Consider the following 25,804-nt stretch of genomic DNA (forward strand, 5'->3'; position numbering starts at 1 on the left):
TGATTCTAGAAATGCTTATTTTCCATCTTATTTATCATTCTTTATAGCTAGCTAGAGCATCTCACTTAAGGCAGTCCTCTCAACTGATCATCACAGAACTATCTTTCATCCCCAATCAAAATTTTAGATGTCTTAGAAATTGTATGAGAAGTCTGGGATTGATAGCCAATGCTGGGTAATTAGGTGTAACTCTAAGCCTGATTTAGGATAAAAAAATTCTCTCTCTCTCTGTCTCTCTCTCTCTCTCTCTCATGCTCCTTCCTCTCCTCATCCTTCTTTCCTCAAAGCCTTTTGATGAGGCAGCTTGTGGGTGCAGTAGATAGAACATTGGGCCTACAATAATAAATATATGAATTCTTATTTATCCTTCAGATATTTTCTATCTATATGACCTTGGGCAAGTAACTCAGTTTCTGTCTACCTCAGTTTCCACAGTATTAAGATGTGGATAATAACAGGACCTATCTAACAAAGTTGTTGTGAGGATCAAATTAAATAATATATTCAAGCACTTAGCAGAGTACCTGTACATGTTATATAAATATCTATTCCCTTCTCATTCTCCACGCCAGATTAGTGATTTCATTAGTGCAGGAAATCCTCCCCACCCTTTCCACCAAGAAGATTAATAGTGATTTTTTAAGTGACCTGCCCAGGTCACACATTCATTATGTGTCAGAAGTGAGACTTTAATCCAGGGTTTTCCAACTCCAAAGGCTACTCCGTCAGCCATGCCAAGTTCCTTTATACTTCCATATAAGTATCTCCTTATATGTGTATACCTTCCCAAAATGGAGATTTTGACCCATTCACACACTAGCTCATCTTGAGCAGCTCTTATCAGTGACTTTCCACTAGGGCTCCAGCCAGAGCTCTGGGCCCTTCCTCATTTGCTCTTACTGTTGGAATGACTTGCTTGTGACTGGTTAACTTTCCTTTTCACAGGGGCCCCTTTCACTTTTGTCTCATTCCTTTAATGTCGCTATTTCAATCGTGTTTTACTATCGGGCTTAAGTGGTCATTTTCTTACCTTTATTTTTTTTATAGTTTTATTTATTTATTTTTAGATTTCAACATTCATTTCCACAAAATTTTGAGTTCCAATTTTTCTCCCGATCTCTCTCCTTCCCTCACCTCATGACACCTTGCATTCTGATTACCCCTTCCCTCAATGTTCCCTCCCTTCTATCACACTCTACCCTTCCCTTACCCCCATCTTCTCTCTTTTCTTGAATGGCAAGATAGATTTCTATACCCCATTACCTGTATTTCTTATTTTCCAGTTACATGTAATAACAATTCTCAACATTCATTTCTAATACTTTGAATTCCAACTTCTCTTCCTTCCCTCCCCACTCATCCCCACTAAGAAGGCAAGCAATTCAATACTTGCTACATGTGTGTCATTTTGCAAAAGACTTCCGTAATAGCCGTGTTGTGTAAGACTAACTATATTTCCCTCCATCCTACCCTGTTCCCCTTTATTCTATTCTCTCATTTGCCCCTTCCCCAAAGTGTTTACTTCTAATTACTCCATTCTCATATTTGCCCTCCCTTCTATCATTGCCCTGACCCCACTTATCCTCCTTTCCCCTACTTCCTCTAGTGTAATATAGATTTTCATACCAAATTGAGTGAGCGTGCTATTCCCTCCTTAAGCCATATGTGAAGACAGTAAGCTTCACTTGTCCTCTCTCACCTCCTCCATTTTCTCCTCCATTGAAAAAGATTTTTCTTATCTCTTGTATGAGAGATAATTTGCCCCATTCCATTTCTCCTCTTCTCCTCCCAATATATTCCTCTCTCACCCCTTAATTTTATTTTGTTTGTATGTGTTTTTGTAGAATAATACACTTTCAAATGACAAGATCATCCCGGAGGGTCCCTCCCGCTAAGAAGTTCGTCTCCCTCCACTCAGGTCATCTTTCTCATGCCCCACTTCCCAGTGCAATCATGCTCTGCCCCTGAGTGCAGACTGCAGCTGATGAGCTTTGGTTTGTCTGGGACGAGGTTTCCACATCATTGGCGGCGGCTGCCCTTCTGAACCATTATCCCCAGCCCACTCTTCCAGCTCTCTTATTTATATTATCTCCTTGAAGGGAACTTGCTTACATATGTCCTTAGTGCTTGGTAAAGTGCCTGGCATACTTAATAAATGTTTGTTTATCTATCTATCAATCGAACTGTCTCTCTAATATTTACTTGTAAATTTATGCATTCATTTTTCATTCATTCCTTTACTTAGTATGTCTGACTCACAACAGAATGCCTTTTTTTACCCTATACTGTGATATCAAAGAATTTTAGCAATAATTTCTCAAACCATAGCTCCTGCTAATAACCAGCCCTGGTCATGTTTCTATCTGTTAATTTGCCCATGAGGATCTGATGAGGGAGAACTTCTAGATAAAAGAAATGAAGGCAAAATGTGCAATAGCTCTGGACTGACTTGGAATATTTTATTAAATTCTTGCCCAGATTTTTCTAAATCCATGGGCCACTAGTAACTCATGTAACCTTCTTAAATAAAGCCAAACATCAATTGAATTCAAGAAACATTTACTAAGGGACTACAATGTTATAGGACTATGATGAACCTAGGAATTCAAAGCATCAAACCAAAGGCAGTCCCTTTTCTTAAGGAGCTTACTGGGCTTGAAACAGGGAGAAGGACTAAGGTGAATTCTACTTTTCTCCTGAGGTATCTGCCTCCTCATAGTACCTGGTACAGGTTTCTGGCCACTGTAGGAACCCAGATAATTGAAACATCAGTGATATCACCTCCCAGTGCCAACAGCGAGATAATTGGTCAAATAAATCACCTGATTCATGGAGTACAATGAAGCCATGATGTGAAGGCAGCTTATTCCTTTGAGAGATGAACATGTTTGTCTTGAAAAAATAACATATCTTCTTGTCTCCCTGAGATGAGTACCTGGAAGCTGATACAGACACCCCAGGAAGCAGTCAATTGGCTAATAACTCTATTGTCCCTGGTCTGAGTGGAGAAAAACTCCATCCCTGGGAATCTCAGAGCTTCTTGTTTCCTTGGCAACTGCAGGTAATGCAGAACCATGATGCGCTCGACTCCCTAAAGCCCTTTCCAAATCCTCTTCAAGGCTGGATGTTTACTCAATCAACCAGAGCTCTGGAATTCTTGGTCCTTTAAGAGACTCAGGCAATCTAGCCCTCTGTTAGGTCTCTGGGAAATAATCATGTCTTTGGAATCACTGATGAACTTCTCAAGAAGTGAAGGTTTTAAAGACACATCAAACCCAGCCTTGAGAATTAGCTTTCCCTGCACTAGTGCAAAGTAGTCTTAAAGCTATAAGCTGACTTCCATCATTATTTGGAGAAAAGCTCTGACTTGGATTCCACTAATGGATCTTAATCACTAAAATTGTCTACAGCCTTTTAAAGTGATTTTTGAGGATTTTAGTTAGGTAAGCAAGGGACATCTAAATTGTGTCTTTCCATCTATTTTTAGGCTTGCGTTTCATACCTATGAAGGCTCTTCTCAGTCTCCTACTTTACTCTCAGAAGACTAAGAACTTTGAATTTTGACATAAAGCCCAATGCAGCTGTAGTTCACCTCCACCATGCCATTCTCCCACTGACTGAGAGCATCCATTTGGAACTGGTATGAACATTTGGAGGTTGATCCAACTTTTTAACTTTTACTGATGAGGAAACTGAGACCTAAAGAGGTTAAGTCATTTGTCTGAAGTGGTACAAATAGGAAATGAAAGAGGAAGGATTGGAATCCAGGTCCTCTTGACTCCCAAGCCGATGCTACTTTCTGTGCCATGCTCCCCCTAAATTGAGAATATTAATAACTAGAATTTATTGGCTCCTACTCACTAAACTTTAAGATTTGGAAAAGTGTTATAACTATTAGTTCATTTTATCTTCACAACAACTGTAAGAAAGAAATGCTGTTCTGTTATCCTCATTTTAGAGAGGAGGAAACTGAGGTTGAGAGAGTCTAACCCGACTTAACCTGAGTCACACAGCCAGTAAGTGCAAATGGCAGTATTTGAACTCAAGTCTTCCAGATTCGAGGTGCATTATTCTCTCTATTAGACTGTCCAGCTGCCTCCATTTCACTGAACTAATCATTTTTAAATGCCCTCTGTAAAATACAGAGGCAGTATTATGTAGTAGATAAAAGGAGAGCCTTGGAGTCAAGAAGTGTCCTGTCTCTGAAACATATTTAGGTGAAGGCCAAATAATTTAACTTCCTTGTGTCCCAGATATCCCTCTAAGATTATTTTACCTGTGTAATCTTGAGCAAAGTCTTTTATGACCCTCATCTTTCCAATCTGTAAAATTAAATATACTATCAAGTGCCTTCCAGACATTATTTTATGGCTATAAGATAGATAGTTCATTAATCTACACTGGTACAGGATATTTCTATGTTAGTCATTGCCTATACCAATCAAGTCACACATCCAGACCTCACCCCCCCCCCAAAGAAAAACAACAAACAAAAGAAAAATGTTAAATTAATTAAATACAAGACATAACAAGACACACACTTTTTGACTGCAGTATATCTTAGAACTGTATTACCTGTAAGATCTGGAATTTTAATTGTCCATAATCTTATTTTTTTTCATTCACTTTCTAATGTAGATACCTCAAGCTTTCAGTTTTCTTCTGAATTCCGCTTCTCCCCCTCCAGCTACCTCCAGGACATTTCCATGTTTGTGTTGTAACAGGATTTCAAGTTCAACATTCCCAAACCTGTTCACAGTATCTCTTACCCCGCCCCACAAACTGCTCCTGTTTTCTCTTTTTTTCAATGACACCAAGTTTGATGCAGTCCCCTCCTCATTTTCAAAATAGGGATCATGACGCTTAGTGCACAGACTTGGGACAAAGTTCAAATGAGATACAATCCATTGCTCAAAGGCCATTTTCATGAGTCTTTCCTTGCTGGTGGAGATTGATTACTCAATGTTCTACGACTACGTGAAGGGCAGGGTTGGAGAGCTCACAAGAAGAGAGATCCTTGTTTGACTTCCAGCTTAGATAAAGAAGACGCACAATCACAGTATCTCTGCAGGTCCCTGAAGGGGAAATAAAGTTAATGGGAATAAAACAAAATGTGGGGAATCCACAACCTTGATCATGATCATGTCCCTATTCCCAGTTTGCCACCCTAGACTCCAGACTTGGGGTAATTTCCTCTTTGTAAGACTTGGAACTTCCTTTCTTTCCTTTCTCTCTCATGTACTTTTATATTTATGCTTCTTTGGATTTCTATTTTTTGCTATTGACTTGAAGAAATGGATCTTTTCTCTATTTGGTATATGAAAATCATTGCAGATTTGAAATTTGATGGAAAAAGAGCCAAACCTTGAAATATATAGCTGAGGATACTCCAATCCTTTTCCACTTAGGGATACAGATCAGGAATGCAGCTGAAACCTAAACATTTCCCCCCTGGACTTACTTAGTGGCATAGAACATTCTAGACCAATATTCCTTTTCTCAGAGGACCAGAGGCTAGTCTCTGGTCCTCCCTTCTTCTTTCCTTTCCTGGCATGAATCAATGTCTTACTTGAAAGAGAATACTTTAGAGATACCTATTCCAGCCTCCCTGTGAGTCATATCTGAATAGGTCCATGTCAATGTACATAACGTGCACAGAACAACAAATACAGCACAACCTATCATACAAAGATAATGCCCATGAAGATCTTTGCAAACCTTATGACACTATAAATTTATTCTATTTTTTTTTTAATTTGAAGATCATCTTCCTTTATTCTGCTCCAAGGTGGCTGTTAAAAATGAGGTTCCTGCAGGGAAAAAAGCTCACAATTGGGCTGTTACCGGGATTCAGTTCCCCAGACAGAATCCTTCAGTACTCAATATTAAATTGGTTAATGGACATGCTTAGCATTGTAGTTAGCGAGCATGGTGAAACTCTGAAATGTTTCATTTTTTTTTTTTTGTCTCCCTCAAGCTGTCTCTGCAAATTTTGAAAAAAAGAATAAGGTTAACTAACATGATTCTTCAATTCTTTTGGTATAGTCCTTTCTGTCATTGGGAAGAAGGAATTAGAGGTAGGGATCTGTTAAGATATTTGGAGACCCCTTCTTTCCCAGATCGGGGGTCCAGTAAGTAGACTGAGCCCTGAGCTTTGCACTCTGGATGATCTCACCCTCTGGCAAAATGCACTGCTTTGACCAGCACCAGGTGTTCATTGTCCCCGATTTCCCAGGGACCTGAGAGCCACCCATCACACCTCTTGACATGCTCACAATTCCTGTTTCTTGTGACAGAGAACCAAATGATACATTGCACTCCTGTATCAGCCACGTTAATACTGGTTCTATATCCCCTCATGAGACGATCAACTTGGAGACTGTTCCTACACCTGCATTACCCACACATGAGCCTGCCCTGGGAAGAGATACTCAAGACCTAAGAATGATTATGTCACAGTCTAGCCCACTTGTGGTTTTCTATGCTATTTTTATCCAGAAAAATATCAGGATAAATAGAAGTATTTATAGAATAATCTTACATATATACATGCATATATATGTGTTTCATATATATATATATACACACACGTGTGTGTGTGTGTGTGTGTGTGTGTGTGTCTGCCTTGCCACAGAATGTTAAGTCCTCCTCCTCAGGAGTTTCTACCTGCAAAACAGTTCCTCACTTGGAAGTTAAACTTCTGTTTATGTCCCGACTCTCCTGCCTCTGGCCTGCTCTGTGCATTTCTGGCCACCACAGGTTAGAGGCTGGTTCCGGTCCAATTTACAGATCAGGCAATCTGAAAACCAAATCCAACATAGACTTATTCCATGCAGAAGAGTAATGGTAGGCAGTGAGAATGCAAAGGAAGATTAGAACAGTCTAGACCTCAAAGACCTTAACTTTTATTTTTCCTTGTGAGGATATCACATATAATCATAATAAATAACAAGGTGACTGGAGGAGACAGAGCATTAGAAAAGTCAAGGGCAGAAATTGGGGAAAATTTCATGTAGGAGATGATGCCTAAGTTGAGAATGAAGATCAAAGTGCCAAGAGCCACAGTTGAGACTCCAGTCAGTCACTCAGGCAACAAGCATTTATCAAGTGATTACCAGTCACTTTACTAAGTGTTAGGAATACAAATCCAAGGAAAATGAACATTTCCTGCCCTCAAGGAGCTTATATTCTCATGGGGAAGATGATACTTAAAGCTGAAAAGGGAAGAAAAGAAGGCGTGGCCATCGCTAGCAGGGATGGGAGACTAGCAGGGAATGAAGAGATGTCAGACTTGGGTGTACTCCTTAAAGGAAGGTTCTTGGAGCAGACTTCCAATCAGAGGGGTAAGCCTGGGACAGAGGATATTTTCTGGGGCGAGCGTTCCAGGGTGGAATGATCTTCCAGGATGAAAAAGGTGCCTGGACATAATGGGGATAAAAAAAAAAAAGCATTTTGTGATCATGGAGTAGGCCTTGTGTGAATGCATAGAATGAGTAATAAATTCAGAAAACTGGTGAGAGGGCAGTTTGACTGCCCTGGAGAGGGCATGAAAAGGGAGAAATACGACTGCAAGTTTAGTTGGAACTGGATGTGACTTAGCAGAGTTATCCCTTCCACACCACAGGCATGTGTGGCCCCTGCAATCTGGAAAATCCGCGTAAGATTGTTTGGCCCTCCCTTCATGCTGAAGAAGAAGTCTGAATTATTATTGCACTAAACAACAAAATATGTTGATATTATACAATACAATATCCATATTTTATGCTTTTCTGAATTTCTAAACTTTTTCTGGGTTGTCTTCTGGCTTTCATGTGTTGTCTGTGGCTTTTGCAAAACTTCCCCCAAATTCCCATTTAGTTTCTTATGCTGACCACAAGCTATTTGAACCACAATGGGGAAAGGGATATGGAAGGGATAACTATATTTACTTCCATAGTAAGACATTTACTATGTGATGCTAGGGAAATCAGTTAACTTCTGTGTGCCTCAGTTTCCTTAAATGCAAAATGGCTATAATAACACTTACGACTGAGGCATGTGAGCATCAAATAAGATACTAATTCTAAAGTGTTTACTTAAATCAGTGTCTGGCACATAGTAGGCATGTAACACATGCTTGTTATCCACTTCTATACACCCCCACCTGCTAGTGTTTCCCCACCTCCATTGACTTGTATTTATTTTTGTATATAACAGTATATGTGCTATCCCCTCACCAAATTACCTTCTGTTTATTGTATGTACCTTGTGCGCACTTATTTATTTACATATCCCACCATTAGAACATGTTTCTTCAGGGTGGGAACTGTTTTTGCCTTTGTGTCCTTAGAGCTTAGCCCAGTTCCTGTAAGCTAATAAGTGCCTAGTATATGATTATCGCATTATATTATACTGCATATATTTTTTTTGTCTAACCATTCTGTGTCTCAGTTTCCTTCTCTGTAAACTGAGGGGATTTGGTGTAGTAGCCCCTGAGGTCCCTTTCAGTTCTAAATCTATAGCTCTGTTCTCCCTTTGAATCTAGGCTATAACCTTCTTGAAGGCAAGTATTCCACTTTTGTCATGCTATCTCAAGTATTTAACACACTAGGTCCATCATAAATGATTTTTACTTGCCTTTGCCATGCCCACATGTCTGCTAGTAAATTCAAAGGTGACTCCTATTTTTCTCTTTTTTTCAGAAGGTAGTGGGTCGGTGAGGAAGGCACTTGTTATTTCATGAGTGTAAGAACCCTTCACACCCACCCTTGAGAAACTACTTTTACCAGTCATTCACTCAATACCAATCAATAAGGATTGATTTAGCACTATACAGAACTAGGATGGTGTAAAGAATGAAGTAATCTCTACTCACGATAAACTTATATTCTAATGAAGGAGACAAGAAGTACATATAAAATATGGGGGAAAACCCCACATATCTATATCTATATCTATATCTATCTATCTATCTATATCTATATCTATATCTACATCTATATCTATCTATCTATCTATCTATCTATCTATCTATCTATCTATCTATCTATAGTGAACAGGAGTATATACAAAGCAACTAGTTTCATAAACGGTAGTTTGGGAGGGAAGGCACAGACAATTACAGGGAGCAGGAGATCATGTTGTACCTTAAAGGGAAGGAGGGACTCTGAGGCACAGATAAGGAGGAAACGCAGTCCTGGCAGGTAAGACAAATAGGAAGAGCCTTATATGCCTAAGAGGTTAGAGAACTGTCCAGAGTACTGGGAAGTTAGGCCACTTGCATGAGGTCACAGTCAGTACCCATCAGAAGGTAAACTTGAACCCAGGTCTTCCTGGTACAGCAGTCATCTCTCTTCACTATATTACCATTGTCTGTAGACTCCTCTGTATACACTGGCTAATCCAATCACAGAGGCAAAGAATAATTTCCTTTCTCTGGAAGTCAGCTGCTAGGACAGCTGGATAAATTGGATATTCGGCAGGAGGCTGACATTACCAATGGATGGAACTTGCAAAGTGATAGCTTAGCCTTGGATTTTGACATCCGTTGGAATGAAAAAGAAGCCACTGAGAATGCAGATTTTATACTTGTGTATAAAAATAAAAAAAGAACTGCCTGCAGAATTTTGGAATGAACAAGGGAGGTGGAAAACAAATCAACTGCATGAGCTGGTGTTGACATGCAGTCTCATACCACACATAGTCCTACCTTGGCTTGTCTGAAAAAGAAAGTGGGAGCAAAACACAAAATGATAGTTTAAAAACAAAACACTCAAAAAACAAACTAGAGCTGTATAAGAATCATGGATTAAACAGCCAAAAAAGGCAGCCTGGTTCAAGAACATGAGAGCTGCGGTGGGCACAAATCACATGATACTTACTCTTAGACTGTGCTCCTAGCTTCCAACTCTTCAGTTCTGTGGACCTCAGTAGGCTCCTCTGCTAAGGAGTAAAGGTTTAGTAAGTATGTTGAACTGAGGTATTCTATGATAAATTGTAATAATAGTAAATTAGTATTTGTTGTCTATATGCACAAACTCTTATTTTTAACAATTAGAGACTAGATTGTGCTGAGTTAGGAGTATTATTTGGAGTGGAAATTGAGAAGGGGGCTGGCTCCCCTCGTTGCTCTTGGTGGTGTTGGGTAAGGTTGTACAGTAACTACTATATGCTGGCTAATGAGAACAATTGTTAAGTTTTCGATGTGAGCTCTTTCACTGTGGACCTCAGCAAACACTCCAAATCAGGACTAGATTTGTGGATTGTCTAGACTTAAGAAAGTGATGGAGAAAATGGTAATAATATAGATTAGACTTAAAAAGTGTATCTGAGGTACACACTTTTGGAGAGTCAGTTGTTAAACATTTACTATTGTGGGAGTAATTTTTTAGCTTGCATTTGATAATTTGACTCTTTTACACTAAGTTACAATTACCTGGAATGCATTTTTACCAAAAGATTACTTTTCATTTAAAAATGATTATTGGAAGTATTCTTGTATTATTTCCTGTGAGTAAATAACAAGTGGCGACTGGTTGGAGGAGGAGCTTGACTTACGAACACAATGCTAGTGAAGATCAAATATAAAGATCCTCAGTTTGTCAGACTTCTTGCATGCATTATTTTCCCAAAGTGATTATTCACTTCTTTCCCCAAATAAAGGGGAAAAATCCACAGAAGGAGATTGTTACTGGAAAAATTAGTACATTACTTCACTGTTGCTGGAATTGTGAACTGATCTAATCATTTGGAGAGCAATCTGGAATTATGCCCAAAGAGTTATAAAACTGCCTATACCCTTTCACTCAGTCATACTACTGCTACATATGTTCCCACAAATGATTTGGGAAAAAGGAAAAAAAAATGCCTATGTGTACCGGAATGTTTATAGCAACTTTCTTTGTGGTGACAAAGAACTGGAAATTATAGGGATGCCCATCAATGAAGGAATGGCTGAGTAAGTTGTAGTATATGATTGTGATGGAATACTGCTATGTTATAAGAAATGAGTTCAGTGATCTGAGAAAAAAACATGAATAGATTTGAACAAAACAATGAAGAGTGAGATAAGCATAACCAAAAGAACATTGTATACAGTAAAGATAATTTTGTTTTAAGATAAACTTTGAGGAAAATAGTTATTTTGATTATTATAAATACCCAAATTAATTACAAAGGTTCTATGAAGAAAGATCCTATTTGTATCCAGAGAAATAACTGATAAATAGAAGTATCTATAGAATACTCTTCCATATATACACGCTTATGTGTGTATACATATATGCATATATGTGTCACACACCAATTGTGTCTGATAGCAAACCATCCTTAGGATGGGGGGAGAAGAAAAAAGGGACAGAAAGAAAATTACATAATTTTATTATATATTTAAAAGGACTAGCAAGTTGTACATAATAGATTTGCAGTTTCTTGTTCAATCATGTTTTTTATTTTACTACATTATGGAATTGCTTGTTTTATTCCATAAATTAAAATTTAAATAAAAAGGTTGTTACTTTCAACTGCTGCCTCCCTGAGGGCAAGATATTGCTGAAAGGCACAGTATAAGCCTTTCATTTAGTAAGTCATCTTGTTATTAGTTTCTGATATATTTCCATTTAATTAAATCCTTGTCAGAGTGGTTGCATTAGCATATAAGTAAGCATCTTTTGCAAAACAACAACAACTTAAAATGATGAATGATTGATGCAAGAAAAAATAATCCTGATTCATCTCTCAGCACTAATGTGTCGTGACCTTTTAGATAAATTACAAATTTTAGATGGATAGTCCTTTGTATAATCCCAGAGTCCTTAACCTTTTTTGCATCCTAGATGCCTTTGGCAGTCTGGTGAAGCCTAGATACATCTCAGAATATTTTAAATGCATGAAATAAAATATATAGAATTGTAAAAAAAAGACAATTATGTTCATATAAAGATGAATTTTTTTCTTATTCAAATTTATATTCCCTTGAAAATCTCATCATAGATCCCATGGAGATTTGTGGAATTAGAAAGGAAGCACTTGTCTAGCTCTTTGCCTTATTGAATCATCTCACTTTATTCAACAGATAATAGCAGTAGGTTTAGGAATTGTCCTTATGTTTCATTGGTGTAAAGACCACCCAGAGGTGGAAATTCCATCTGCCTGTGGAGGTCTGCACCTTCAAGGACTTCTGAAATATTTTCTACTCATGACCCCCTTTTCAGGCAGCATTTACTGGTATTACGTGGCATGACGGCTTGCACAATGCATAGTGCATATGTTTTGTGTTCAGAACCAAGGCTGTGGCAGTGAAGTTGTGCAATATAGCCCTGCTAGAAACACTTTGGATTCATTAGACATTTGATTTTGAATTATTGTTTGGTCGTGCATTCAGAAACCTTTTACTGTTGCCCTTTTTTTTGTGATCCCATATGGGATCAAGGCCCACAATTTAAGAAGCACTGCCCACTAGAACACGGAGAAGATAAGTGACTTTCACATAGCCTCAAAGTCAACAATGGAATTAGAACTGTCATATCTACTTGGTGTGAAAATTGGTGTGGAAAAGAAACTATTTTCTAGGCTCTAGCTGACACAAATGACTCCATGTTTGACCACTGATTGACCTAGGAAATTCTTATGTGTCCAATAACTGACTTAGTCAGCTCCATTTAGGAGTGCACTTATGAGTGCAAGGTTAACAGACTATAGCTTTATCCAGCATCATTAATCTATGTATGCAAGGTGAGCAAGCTTTCATAATCACAGGGAAAGTGCAGTCTAAATCATTCATTGACTTCCCTAAAATCCTCCTCCCATTCAGTCTCCATGAATCTGAGAAGCAACAGCAGTCAGATATAATGGCAGAGACCTAGGATACCCGGGCTTTCTCTCAGGGCACACAGCCCACTGTATGTCTGAGTTATGACTGTCAAACATGCCTACGTAGGACAAGAACCACTTACATGATTGAGACTACTAAATTGACTGACCTGTGATCATTTGAGTGCTTATATTCCTTCTCAGTACTTTCTCACCCCAAATTCCCTCAATCTGGCCTCATAGTTGGCTTGCTTCCACCACATGCTTCTGTTCTCATCCTTGAGTAACAAGTATTTATTGGGCCCTTATTATGTGCTAGGTAGTACTTAGGATATTGTTTTCTGATCTACACCAGGCAACTATTTATTCAGGCAGCAGCAATAAAAACAAAAATCTATAAAATACCCACCACATGCAAAGGTCTGTGTTAGATATTGAAGGAGATGCAAAATATAGAGACATCACAGAGTTCATAGCTAATAAGGACAATAAAACATCAACACAGACATTCCAAACATGCAATATCACATGACAAATTTATTTGAAAGTAATGAAATATAAGCAGAGATTGTTTTATTTTTGTCTTTGGAAACCTACACCCAGTTTGATGGCTAGAACATACTAGGTGCTTAATAGCAGTGGAACGAATTAAATCTAGAGAGGTACAAAATAAAGCATTATGAGGAATCTGAGTGGAAATGGCTGTACCAGATGTATAGGGGCTTGAAAATTTCCAGGAGAAGGTGACCTTTGGACAGTTAGTATTTCAAAAAGTCAAAGTGAAAGAGGGTATTCCAGTATGGGTAGCAATGTGAGCAGCAGTGTGGTACATGTTTGAAGGACCACAGATGTTGGCTGGAGTATAGAGCTAGAATACAGTATAGAGATCAACAAACTATGTCTTGAGGGTTAAATCTGTCCCATCATCTGATTTTGTACAGGGCATGAGCTAAGTATGATTTTTTACATTTTAAAATGAAATAATTTCATTTCAAAATAATAAACATTCTTAGCTTCCAGTTATAAAAACAAACTGTGAGTTGAATTTTATCTAGAGGCTAAAGTTTGTAGAATGTTTGAGAGGAGTAATATGAAATAAAACTGGAAAGATAGATAATGTAGTTGGTGCCAGATGTCAGGATGCCTTGGAATACTGGGGAAAAGTACTTAAAATTTATCCTGTAATATGGAGATATTGATGCTTTTTAGTAGAGCAACGACATGATCTATGTATTCATGTGTGTGTGTGTGTGTGTATGTGTGTACCAAAAGTCTTGGTGTGGTTATGTTTTACTCAACTTAAATCTGCCTTGAAACCTTTGGAAAACATACTACGTGTGTATGTATTTATGAATGCACATATGTGTTTGTACGTTTGCCTATATTTATGCATAAGAAGGATGAATTGGAGAGGGAAGAAAGTGGAGGTGAGAAACATGGGCAGAATGCTGTTGAAATAGAACTTCAGCTATTGGATTTGACAAAAACTCCTAGGAAGACTGGAATGCATTCTGTCATATATAGATTTTTACAGACACTTTACACCAGGAGCCAAGATAAAGTTCAAAGACATATATTACTTAAATATTAAAGGTTAAATAAAATTTGGGAAGTGAGAAATTACATATATATATATATGTTATGAGCAAATGAAGGATAGAAAGGATCACAGAAAATAAAATGGATAATTTTGATAAAATTAAAGATATATTACAAACAAAACCTATTTTTTTAAATTACAAAGCAAATAGGTAATGAGGGAAATTTTTTGTAACATTTTTCTCTGATAAAGGCCTCATATCCAAGATATATAAGAACTGAATCAAATTCATAAGAATAAGAACTATTCCTCAAGTGGTAAATGGGCAAAGCATAGGAACATGAAGTTTTCAAAAGAAGAAATCTGAGTTGTCAGTAGTCATGTGAAAACCTGTTTCACATTACTAAAAATTAGAGAAATAAAAATTAAAGGCACTATGAGGTTCCATTCATTGTATCAAATGAACTCACAAGCTGACAAAAAAGAAAAGATAACAAAGGTTGGAAGGGTTGTGGGGAAATAAGACACTAATGCCCTATTTGGAGGAAAAACAAATTGCTCTGATCTTTTTGGAAATCAAGGTTGGGGTAGGCAGGAGAGATTTTTCTGTTTTCTCAGAACATATTGTAGAACAGGATATCATGGGAGGCCATATTTTGGGTTACTTGAACCACAAGCACTAGTGGAAAGAATAGACATATATATTTGTAAACAAAATGGAGGGATTCTTAAAATGGAATAGCTCTGGATAGCCAGTCTGGAGTCAGGAAGACCTGAGTTCATAATCATATATCAGAGACATAATTAGGTAGGTGGTCCTGAACAAGTCATTTTGACTTTTTCAGTCTCAGTTCTTTTTCATACACAAAATGTAGATAATAATAGTGCCTACCTCATGGGATTATTAAGAGGATAAAATTATATATGTAATGTGTTTTGTAAATCTTAAAATACTGTAATATATTGTTGTTATTGTTCTATATTTGGACCACATTAAAGGTATCGTGTTTAGTTCTAGGCAAAAAATTATAGAAAACAATAGAAAGATCCCAGAGCTCCAAGATCTCCATGTCACATTGGATAAAGATCAATCAAGAACTAGGGGCATTTATTTCAGTCAAAATGTAGAATGGGGAACATGACAATTATCCTTATTATTATAAATCCTGCCACCTGAACTGAATAGGAAATAGACATGTTCTTCTTGGTCCCCACGTGAGGAGCAATGGAAATTGCAAAAACATAATTGTATTGAAGGTAAGGGAATGCTTTATAACATTTAGCATGAACCAAGAGACAAATGAGCTTCCTTGGGAAGTTACAAGTTCTGCCTCATTGGAGGTGGCCAGAACCTAGGTGAAGATGTGTTTGCTGCATTGCACACGGGATCTTGGCACCAGATGAACAAATGTCTTTTTCAGTCCCTTCCTATTGTGAGACTCACTGTGGCTAGCATGGATGACTACATCTCTGCCTTTGTAAGTGATCCCCTACTTGATGGGCTCTGAATGTATAAAATCATTAGCATTTTCTTAAAAGTGCAAGAGAGAAAGAAACGAAACCTTAGGATATACATGGTATTTATTAGAGTATTTTGTGACATTTAAATGCATTAATCAGTCATCAGAAATTTGACATTATAATGGGGAAGGAAAAGAAGGGAGAGAGAAGAGGGATGCTGGAAAAGGAAGAAGAAGAATGAGGTTAAGGACAGCATCTATTTTTAGAAAATCATCAACTGGCTTCATTGTTCTAAAAAGGAATGGAGTGAAAATACTCATTTTCTTGTATGACTCTTGATTTTTGCCTCCATTCAAAATGTGGCAGTGATAATAATGGAGAAAAATAATATTTCCAAACTCCAATATAGGTTCTGCACTAAACTGAGGGGAATACCTGAACTTACTCTTTAAGGACAGTTTAGAGAGGAATACAGTTCAAACTTGTTTGAGTCTAGGTGGATCAACAAAATATTCAGTTCATTTGCGGCCTGAATTAAACTGGTATTGAGATTTTCCTTCCTGATAGGTTAGTAAAACTATCAACATAGCAGGGTTGGAAAGAGACATTATCCAATTATAAAGAAACCTAGAAGTCACACATTTCTTAATGCCTTAATGTGAATTTTGAGCAGAAACTTACCTTAGATAAACAGGGAAAGAATACTTTTCAAATATTCCTAGTGGAGGTAGGATAATAAAATATTAGAGCTGGGAGGAAAATTATAAAATTTCATGTTCCAATTTTATAAATGAGGAAACTGAGGACCAGAGAGGCTGTAAAGTTTGTCTAATTTTCTTCAAGTTTTCTGATTCCTAATCCAAATATGCTTCAAACTTTATTTTACTCCTATTTTACCCAGGGGAATCCTTTCACAGATAATTGTTGATTATGTGGTGTTAAATGTGAAAGAAAAAGCCTAAAATGACAGGAATTAGATCTTAGTCTCAAAATGATGCACCTAAAAAGGGAATTTTGTAGTTACGTGATTTAGACTGATTCATGCTCTGTCCAACACCAGAAAACATCATGAGTAAGCATGGCATATGGAATAATAAGAAAGCAATTACTTCCAAAACATTTGTTTCCCTTCTGATCTTTCCTAGAAAAATGTTTCAAATGGGCCCCCGATTTAAGAAGCACAAGCAGAAGAGTTATAAAGATATTCAAAGGAAAATAAGGTTAAGAGGAATCTTGGAAAAAAAGAGAAAGAATCAAGGTGACTAAATGGAAATCCAGAAATATTAAGGATTTGTTACAAGGAGGCTAGGAGAAAGAGAGAGAGAGAGAGAGAGAGAGAGAGAGAGAGAGAGAGAGAGAGAGAGAGAGAGAGAGAGAGAGAGAGAGACAGAGAGACAGAGAGACAGAGAGACAGAGACAGAGAGACAGAGAGACAGAGAGAGAGAGACAGAGAGAGAGAGACAGAGAAACAGAGAGACAGAGAGAGACAGAGAGAGAGACAGAGAGACAGAGAAACAGAGACAGAGAGACAGAGAAACAGAGAGACAGAGAGAGACAGAGAGAGAGACAGAGAGACAGAGAAACAGAGACAGAGAGAAAGACAGAGAGACAGAGAGACAGAGAGAGACAGAGAGATAGACAGACAGAGACAGACAGACAGAGAGACAGACAGACAGAGACAGACAGAGAGAGACAGACAGAGACAGAGAGAGACAGAGACAGAGAGAGACAGAGAGACAGAGTCTATTTATTAGACATTGGGACAGGTACCAGGGATAACAAGAATGAAATGGTCCCTGCCTCCATCCCAAGGATCTAATTGAAAAAGAAGGACTGAAATCAATAAATTAAAAAATATCCAAAGGAAATACAAAGGGATGTTGATAAGTGAGGGGATCACAAAGACTTCGTGTAGCAGCTGGTATCTGACATGAGGCATGAGGTGCATGAACATAGGCACAGAAACATGAGAAGGATGCTGTGTGCAGGGTTTGACAAATAACTGCCCCTTTTCAAACACAGTTTTCTGGGCATGCAGAATCTTTTGAGAAGAGGGAGCTGAAATGCTGAAGTTGAGTAGCTGTGACCAGAAGGTGTGAAGTTATGGACATGCAATGAGGACAGTGAGTCTACTCATCAACTATAAACTATGTGACACACTGCCTTGTAACAGCCCCTCATCTCTTGGCCATGTGATGCACAGAGAAGATCATGGAAATGTACCTGACATAAGGAAGTTACATAATTAATGCCATGTGATTGATTGAATAGGAATGGGTTTCCCTAACTACTTGGCTAGAACCCCACTGGATCTCAAGACCTGGGGAAGGAAGAAATCGTGGGAAAAGCAAATGCTGATGCACTTCAGTTCTAGACCCATTATCTGAGGCAATGATCACTGATCTAAAATTGGAATCAGTCCCTGAGACCACCTAATTCAATTATCTCCATTTTATAGGTAAAGAAACCGAGGTCCAGGGATGCTCAGTTTTTCCCCAAGATCAAAGATATTAAACCTCATAGAATTTAAATGTAGGTCCTCCGACTCCAGAGCTAATGTTCTTCCTACTGGACCACACTGACTTTCCAAAAAGAGAGATAACAGCAGAGAATGTAGTCAGAATAAATTCAACTTAAAAAAGAAATCACCAAAATTATTTAATGTTGTGCTGTAAATCCTGGCAATAATAATAAGACAAGAAAAATAAGGAACCAGAATAGGGAATGGCATAATAGAATAGTCTCTTTTTGCAGCTATTATTGTGATATATTTAGAAAATCCCAAAGACTCAATGAAAAATTTAGTTGAAACAATTAATAATTTTAGCAGAGTACCAAGATTAAAACAAATTTACATAAATAATCAGCATTCCTATATATCACAAACAAAGCCTTGCAAGAAGAGATAGTAAAAAATACCCCATTTAAAATAACTCCAGAGAGTACACAATACCTTGGTGTACACCCACCAAAACCAAAAACCTAAAACCAAAAAATCCCCATGGGAAATATATAAACTAAATTACATAAAAATCTTTTAATACAAATAAAATCAGATGTAAATAGAGAAATATTAATAGTTCATTAATTTATATATGTAATGTCATCCCAATTAAATTACAAAATATACTTTACTGAATTAGAAATGATAATATCAAATTTAATTTGGAAGAATAAAAAAATCAAGAGTATCAAAGGTACTAATGAAAAAAAAAGTGAAGGAAGGTTAACAAGACCAGATCTTAAATTAAATTATAAGGTAATAATTATCAAAACTATCTGTACTCACTAAGAAATAGAAACAGAAATCAATGGAGCATAGCAGACATCCAATTTACAGCAGCAAATAAATGTAGAATCTTTGTATTTGATAAGTGTAAAGACTTAGGATTTGGGATAAAAAAGTCATTATTTGGTAAAAAACAATTGTAGTGAAAACTGGACAGGAGTATGGCAGAAACTGGGCATGGATCAATATCTTATATCAGTTACCATGATAATGTCAAAACGGATACATGATCTAGATATAAAGAGTTATTACAAGAAAATTTGAAGTACATGAAACATGTTACCAGACTTATGAATATGTGAACAATTTATGAATAAACACGAGATAAAGAGCACAATGATGCACAAATGGACAATTTCGATCATATTAAATTAAAAGTTTTGTAAAAGTAAAATAAATGTTTCCAAGATCAGATGTAAAGTAGAAAATTGGGGGAATTTTTATATACAGTTTCTTAGATAAAGGTCTTATCTAAGTGTATAAGGAACTTTGTCAAATCTCTGAAAATGTGAGTCATTCTCTAGGTGATAAATGGTCAAAGGATATGAAGAGGTAGTTTTCTGATGAAGAAATCTAAGCAATTTATAGACATATAAAACATTCTAAATCATTATTGATTAGAGAAATGTAAATTAAAACAACATTAAGATATCATTTGACATTTATCAGATAGGCTATAATGATTAAAGAAGAAAATGACAAATGTTGGAGGGAATGTGGAAAATCAGAACACTAATTCATTGTTGGTGGAATTATGAGAGCATTTTAGAGAGTAATCTGGAATTATACCCAAAGATTTATTAAACTGCCTTTACCCTTTGATTCTGCTATACTACTGCTACTACTACAACATCTATTTCCAAAGATGATTAGGGAAAAAGGAAAAAAAAAAGAACCTGTATGTTCTAGAATGTTTATGGAACTTCTCTTTGTGGTGGCAAATAAATGGAAACTGTGGGAAACCCATAAACTGGGGAACAACTAAGCAAGTTGTGGTATATAATTGTGATGAAAAATTGGTATGCTATAAGAAATGATGAGCTTGATGGTCTTAGAAAAAAACACCCATAGATGAACAAAATAATGAAGAATGAAATAAGCAGAAACAAGAGAACATTGCATACAGTAACAACGATATTATTTTAAGAATAACTTTAAGAGAATAAGTTATTTAGACCATTATAAATACCCCAATGAACTACAAAGGACATATGAAGGGAGATGTTATCTACATCCAGAGAAAGAACTGATAAATAGAAGTATGTATAGAATGATTTTATATATAAATAATATGTCTCTCTCTTTCTGTCTCTCTCTCTCTCTCTCTCTCTCTCTCTCTCTCTCTCTCTCTCTCTCTCTCTCTCTCTCTCTCTCCCTCCTCTATTTGTGTCTAATTGTAACCATCTTTACAGTGGGATGGGGAAGAAAAAGAGGAAAAAAAGAAATCTACATGATAATTTTGTTATATATTTAAAAGGAATAGCAAGTTGTACATACTAAATTTTCAGTTTTACAGTCATCTTTTTAAAATTATACTGTTATGGAAATTCTTGTTTTATTCCATAAATTAAAAAGGAGAATAAAAAAATCTTTAAAACATTGGGAAATACCTAAATAATGTTACTACATGCTTGTCTTAAAAATGATTGATTAAATATCAATTCTTCATAATATTTTTCAAAGTGTATTAATTTATTTGTTTCTAGTTTTAAACAATCACTTCCATAAGTTACAAATTTTCTTCCCTTCCTTCCCCAAGATGACATGCAATCCTATACGGGCTCTATACATACGTTCCTATTAAACAGATTTTCACATCAGTCATGTTTCATAGAAGAATTAAAATGAGCAGGAGAAACCATAAAAAACAAAACAAAATATAATTAAAGAGAAAATAGTTTACTTCATTCTGTGTTCTGATTCCATAGTTCTTTCTCTGGATGTGGATGGCATTTTGCATCATGAGTCCTTTGGCAATCTTTTAGGTCCTTGCATTGCTGTGAAGGGCTAAGTCTATCAAAAAGAGTCCTTGCATACTGTGTTTGTTACTGTGTATAATATTCTCCTGCTTCTGATCACTTCACTCAGTATCGAAAATAACTTTAATTTTTTTTTTTACTTTTTAAAATAATATTTTTGCATTGTACATAAAAACAATTTTTAACTTTTTTTAAATTGAGTTCCCAAGTTCTCTTCCTTCCTTCCTCTCTTTCCCCATCCCTTCATGTTAAGTCATTTAATACAGATTATACATAGGCAATCATGTAAAATGTGTTTCCATATTAGCCGTGTAGCAAAAAGACATATAGAACAAAAAACACATGAAAAACAAAGTAAAAAATAGTATACTTCAATCTGTATTTAGACTACATTAATTTTTTCTCTGGAGGTGGGTAGAATTTTTCATAAGTCCTTTGGATTTGTCTTCTATCACTTTATTACTTTATTCACTCAATATTGCTGTTACTGTGTACAATGTTCCCTTGGTTCTGTTCATTTTACTTTGCATTAGTTCATGTAGGTCTTTTCAGATTTTTCTAAAATCATCCTGCGTGTGATTAGGAAAGCACAAAACCTCACCGAAAAAAATAGAATTAGAATTGGTCAAGTGTATACTAATGATTCCATGATACATCAGGAAACAATAAAACAAGGCAAAAGGATGAAAAATAGAAGAAAATGTGAAATATCAGAAAAAACAATTGACTTGGAAAATAGATTGAGAAGAGATATTTTAAGAATTATTGGAGTACCTGAAAGTTATGACCAAAAAAAGAGTCTAGACATCATATTTAAAGAAATAATAAAGAAAAAACTATGCAGGTATCAGAATCTGAGTACAAAATAGAAATTGAAATAATCCACCAATCTCATCCTGAAAGAGATCCCAAAATGAAAGCTCTCAGGAACATCATAGCCAAATTCCACCAGGTCAAGGAGAAAATATTGCAAGTAGCCAGAAAAAAATAATTTAAATACCATATGGCCACAGGCCAGATCAAACAAGATTTAGCAGTTGCCACTGTGAAGAGGTGAAGAGCTTAGAGCATGATATTCCATAAAACAAAGGAGTTAAAATTACAACCACCAACAAACAACAATTATTCAGCAAAACTGAATATAATCCTATAGGGGAAAGAATGACAATCCACTTTAGTATCTTTACCAAGAAAATCCCAAATGAGGTCAATATGGTGATACCATCTTATCGTCTGTAAAAAGTGATAATTTTGTTTCGTTGTTACTTATTCTTGTTCCTTCAATTTGTTTTACTGGTCTTATTGCTATAGATAGCATTTGAATGTAATGTTGAATAATAGTGGTGATAACAGACGTTCTTGTTTCATCTCCAGTATTAGAAGGACTTCTAGTTTATTGTCATAATTGCAATATAATTTATTTTATAGAGATAGAAAAATAAGAATAAATTAATTTGTAGGAGCAAAATGTAGATCATATATACATACACACATACGATATATATATAATATATACATACACACATATACATACATTAATATATACATATATGTGCATATGTATATATGCACATATGTGTGTATACACATACGGCTTGCCTTCTCAGTGGGTGGGTGGGGAGACAATTCAGAAGTGAAAATTAACATGAGAAAATAAAAAGAGCAGAGAGATTTGCTAGACATACACAAAATTTTAAAGTTATGTATAGAGCCAAATCAATGTCTGAATGGTAGGAATTTCTTTACTGTGAGCTCTAAGCTATTGTGATTATACTAGTAAGTTTTCATTCAATATGAATGCCACAGAACTTCAGAAAGAGGGATCATATTTTTCCTAGGCAAGTGATTCTCAAATTTTTTCATATCTAGGTCCCTTACACTGTTAAAAATCAATGAGAAACCAAAAATGTTACTTTAGGTGTGCTACATCTATCACTTCTTAAAATTATTGTTGTTGTTCATTCGTTTCAGTCATGTCCATCTTTTTGTGACCCCATTTGGAGATTTCTTGGCAAAAATACTGGAGGGGTTTGCCGTTTCCTTCTCCAGTTCATTTTACAGATGAGGAATGGAGCAAAACTGGATTAAATAACTTGCCCATAGTCACACAGATAGTAAGTGTTTGAGGCTGGACTTGAACTCATAAAGATGAGTCTTCCGGACTTCAGGGCCAGTGCTCTATGCACTGAGTCACCTACTTGCCCTTATCACTATTTACCATATTAGAAATTAAAGCTGGTGGGTTATATATGTATGTGTGTATGGATGTATGTATATACATACATGCATATAAACACATTTATGTATTTGTTCATCTTAGATTGTAAGCTCCTTGAGGGCAGGGATTGTCTTTTGTGTATTCTTCTCCCCAGTGCACAGTTTCTGGCACAGAGTAAGTGATTAATAAATGTGTATTGACTAATACATAAAATAACAATATTTTTATGTGAAGTAGCTATCTTCTCCCCCAAATGAGAAGAATGGCATTATTTTACATAGTTTTGCAAGTTCCTTAAATGATTAGCTTAGTAGAAGATATCTGAGCTTTTATATCTGCTTCTGCACTTAATCTGTTGAGATATAGTTAGTACAAGAAGAAAATCCAGCCCACACAAATATGTAGTTGGAAAAGAGAAAAAAAAGTTTTAGTAGATAAATAATTTCTTAGTATTATCACAAAAATAATTTTGATGTCATGCCCATGGTAAGGGTCTATGCACTCCCATGGCCCATAGTTTTGACAGCACAACCTTTGGAGAACATTGCTTCAGGCTCCAGTTGCACTAGTGGTTAAAATAGGATGTGGTTCATTAAATTGTCGGCCTTCCACGTGAAAAATAAATGGGGACAGGTTGAATATAGGCGATAGCTGAGCAAAATATGTGGAAGCCAGGTGTGATGCACCTCTTTTTCAGAATAACAGGTAGGTGTGAGCACATTCCATAACACCACCCACTGGCATTTCATAGGAATCTTCAACAGAGGTAGCAAAACACAAAGAAGCTGGCATTGATGATGCTGACAGCATCTAATCAGGCCTGGATTCTGGTTACTAAGGAGGAAGTTTCACTCTTTTTTACCCTTAGAGTCAAAGCAATAGCCAATGAGGCTATCCTGTTCTTAAAATAATATTATTTTTGTTTTTTCTTTGTATTCTCAGCACTTAGCAAAGTACCTGGCACATGGAAACCACTTAATAAATGCCTCTTGGTTGATTGATTATATAGCATGTTCTAGTTTGCAAAGCCTCGTATAAGCATTACTTTATTACAGCCATTCAATAGCACTGTGAGGGCAAGTGTTCCAAATATTATCAGTCTCATTTTACAAATGAGGAAACTGAGTCTCAGAGAGGGAAAGCAACTTGTCAGTTTCAGAGGTGAGATTTGACTTCAAGGCCAGCACTCTTCTCTGCCCTGATGTCTGTTTTAATCCCTGGGGTATTTCAGCTGCAGCAATGGGAATTTTTGGCACTTGTTAATTAGTAGGAAGGCTGTTTATATCCTGGTGGGCCTTCCCCAGGGTGTCTTGGCACTGAGGCTTCTTCAATTACTAGCTGTGCCAACCCTGAACTGCTGCTATAAGGCTTAATCCTGTTGACTTAATTCTTTGACTTCCATTAAAATGTATATAAGCCAGGCAGGGGGTAAGACTTTAAACTCATTTATTGTGACTGGCTTAATGGGAATCAAAGCTCAGATAACAGCCTTTGATATGGAGGCAAGAGGAAAAATCAAAAGATACTGGACTCTGAAGAAGAGCAAAGGTTTGTCTCCTCCTCCTCCACTTCATACTACTCAGTTCACAAAGACACAAAGTTTGACACCCAAAAACTTGTTCATTTTTTAGTGGCACTCCCACCCTCCCAACAGCTGATTTTCCCAAAACTGAGGCAGGACAACAGAGAAAACAGTGGAACCTGACTCAGAGAACCAGGGTTCAAACTTGCTTCTGATGCTTCCTACTTTTATGAGCATGGGAAAATCACTTAGGCCCTCAGGGCCTCAGTTTCCTTATCTGTAAGATGAGGGTACTAGATTTCATAGCCTCTGAGCTTCTTTCTACCTAGAGAACACTACATTTAATGAGTCTGTAATTTTATGAGTCGTTCCATTTTTTACCCCTCCCTGTTCCTCATCACCGATATCTAGCCTGTGGCCAAATTCTGGTGACTTTCTGTTCTCAACATGTCTTGAATCAACCTAATTCTCCCCACTCTCATTGTCACCACCCGGTCTATGCCCTTATCATCTCTCTCTTGGTCTATTGTAATTGGAGTCAATCAATACACATTGATTAATCATGATGAAAAATGCTAGTCACCTTCAGAGAGAGAACTGACAAACTCAGAATGCATATTGAAACATTTTTAATTTTATTTTTCTTGCTTTTTTGCCACATGACTAATATGGAGATATGCTTTGCATACCTTTATGTGTATAATGGATATCACATTTCTTACCTTCTTAGTGGGTGGGGGAGGGAGGAGAGAGATAGAATTTGTAACTGAAAATAACTTTTAAAAATAAATATTTAATAAACATTTACTAAGACACTGTCCTAAAAACTGGGGATGCAAAAAAGAGTTCAAAGACAGTCCCTGCATTTAAGGAGCCACAGTCTGATAGGTACAATGGCAAGTAAACAAATGTATCCTAGCAAGCTATATGGGGACAAGTGAGAAATAATTAAAGAGGGAAGATGCTAGAATTAATGTTGAGAAAGGCTTCCCATAGGAAGCATAAG

The 25,804-nt window shown here is 36.6% G+C and overlaps 1 long non-coding RNA gene across 4 annotated transcripts in view; it reads right to left on the reverse strand.

Moving 5' to 3' along the window:
* The window catches only part of LOC140530311 (uncharacterized), a 126,883-nt gene that overhangs the window by 5,878 nt on the left and 95,201 nt on the right, over nucleotides 1-25,804 (reverse strand). For 2 of the 4 annotated variants that reach the window (XR_011975896.1, XR_011975895.1), the window contains exon 2: nucleotides 9,861-9,921. The exons of the other annotated variants lie outside the window; for them this stretch is intronic. This is a non-coding gene — a long non-coding RNA (uncharacterized lncRNA). The remainder of the gene's footprint in view (nucleotides 1-9,860; nucleotides 9,922-25,804) is intronic. 4 annotated transcript variants of the gene reach the window in all.

The sequence above is a fragment of the Notamacropus eugenii genome, chromosome 2 (genome assembly GCF_028372415.1).
Source record: "Notamacropus eugenii isolate mMacEug1 chromosome 2, mMacEug1.pri_v2, whole genome shotgun sequence".
Lineage (NCBI taxonomy): Eukaryota > Metazoa > Chordata > Mammalia > Diprotodontia > Macropodidae > Notamacropus > Notamacropus eugenii.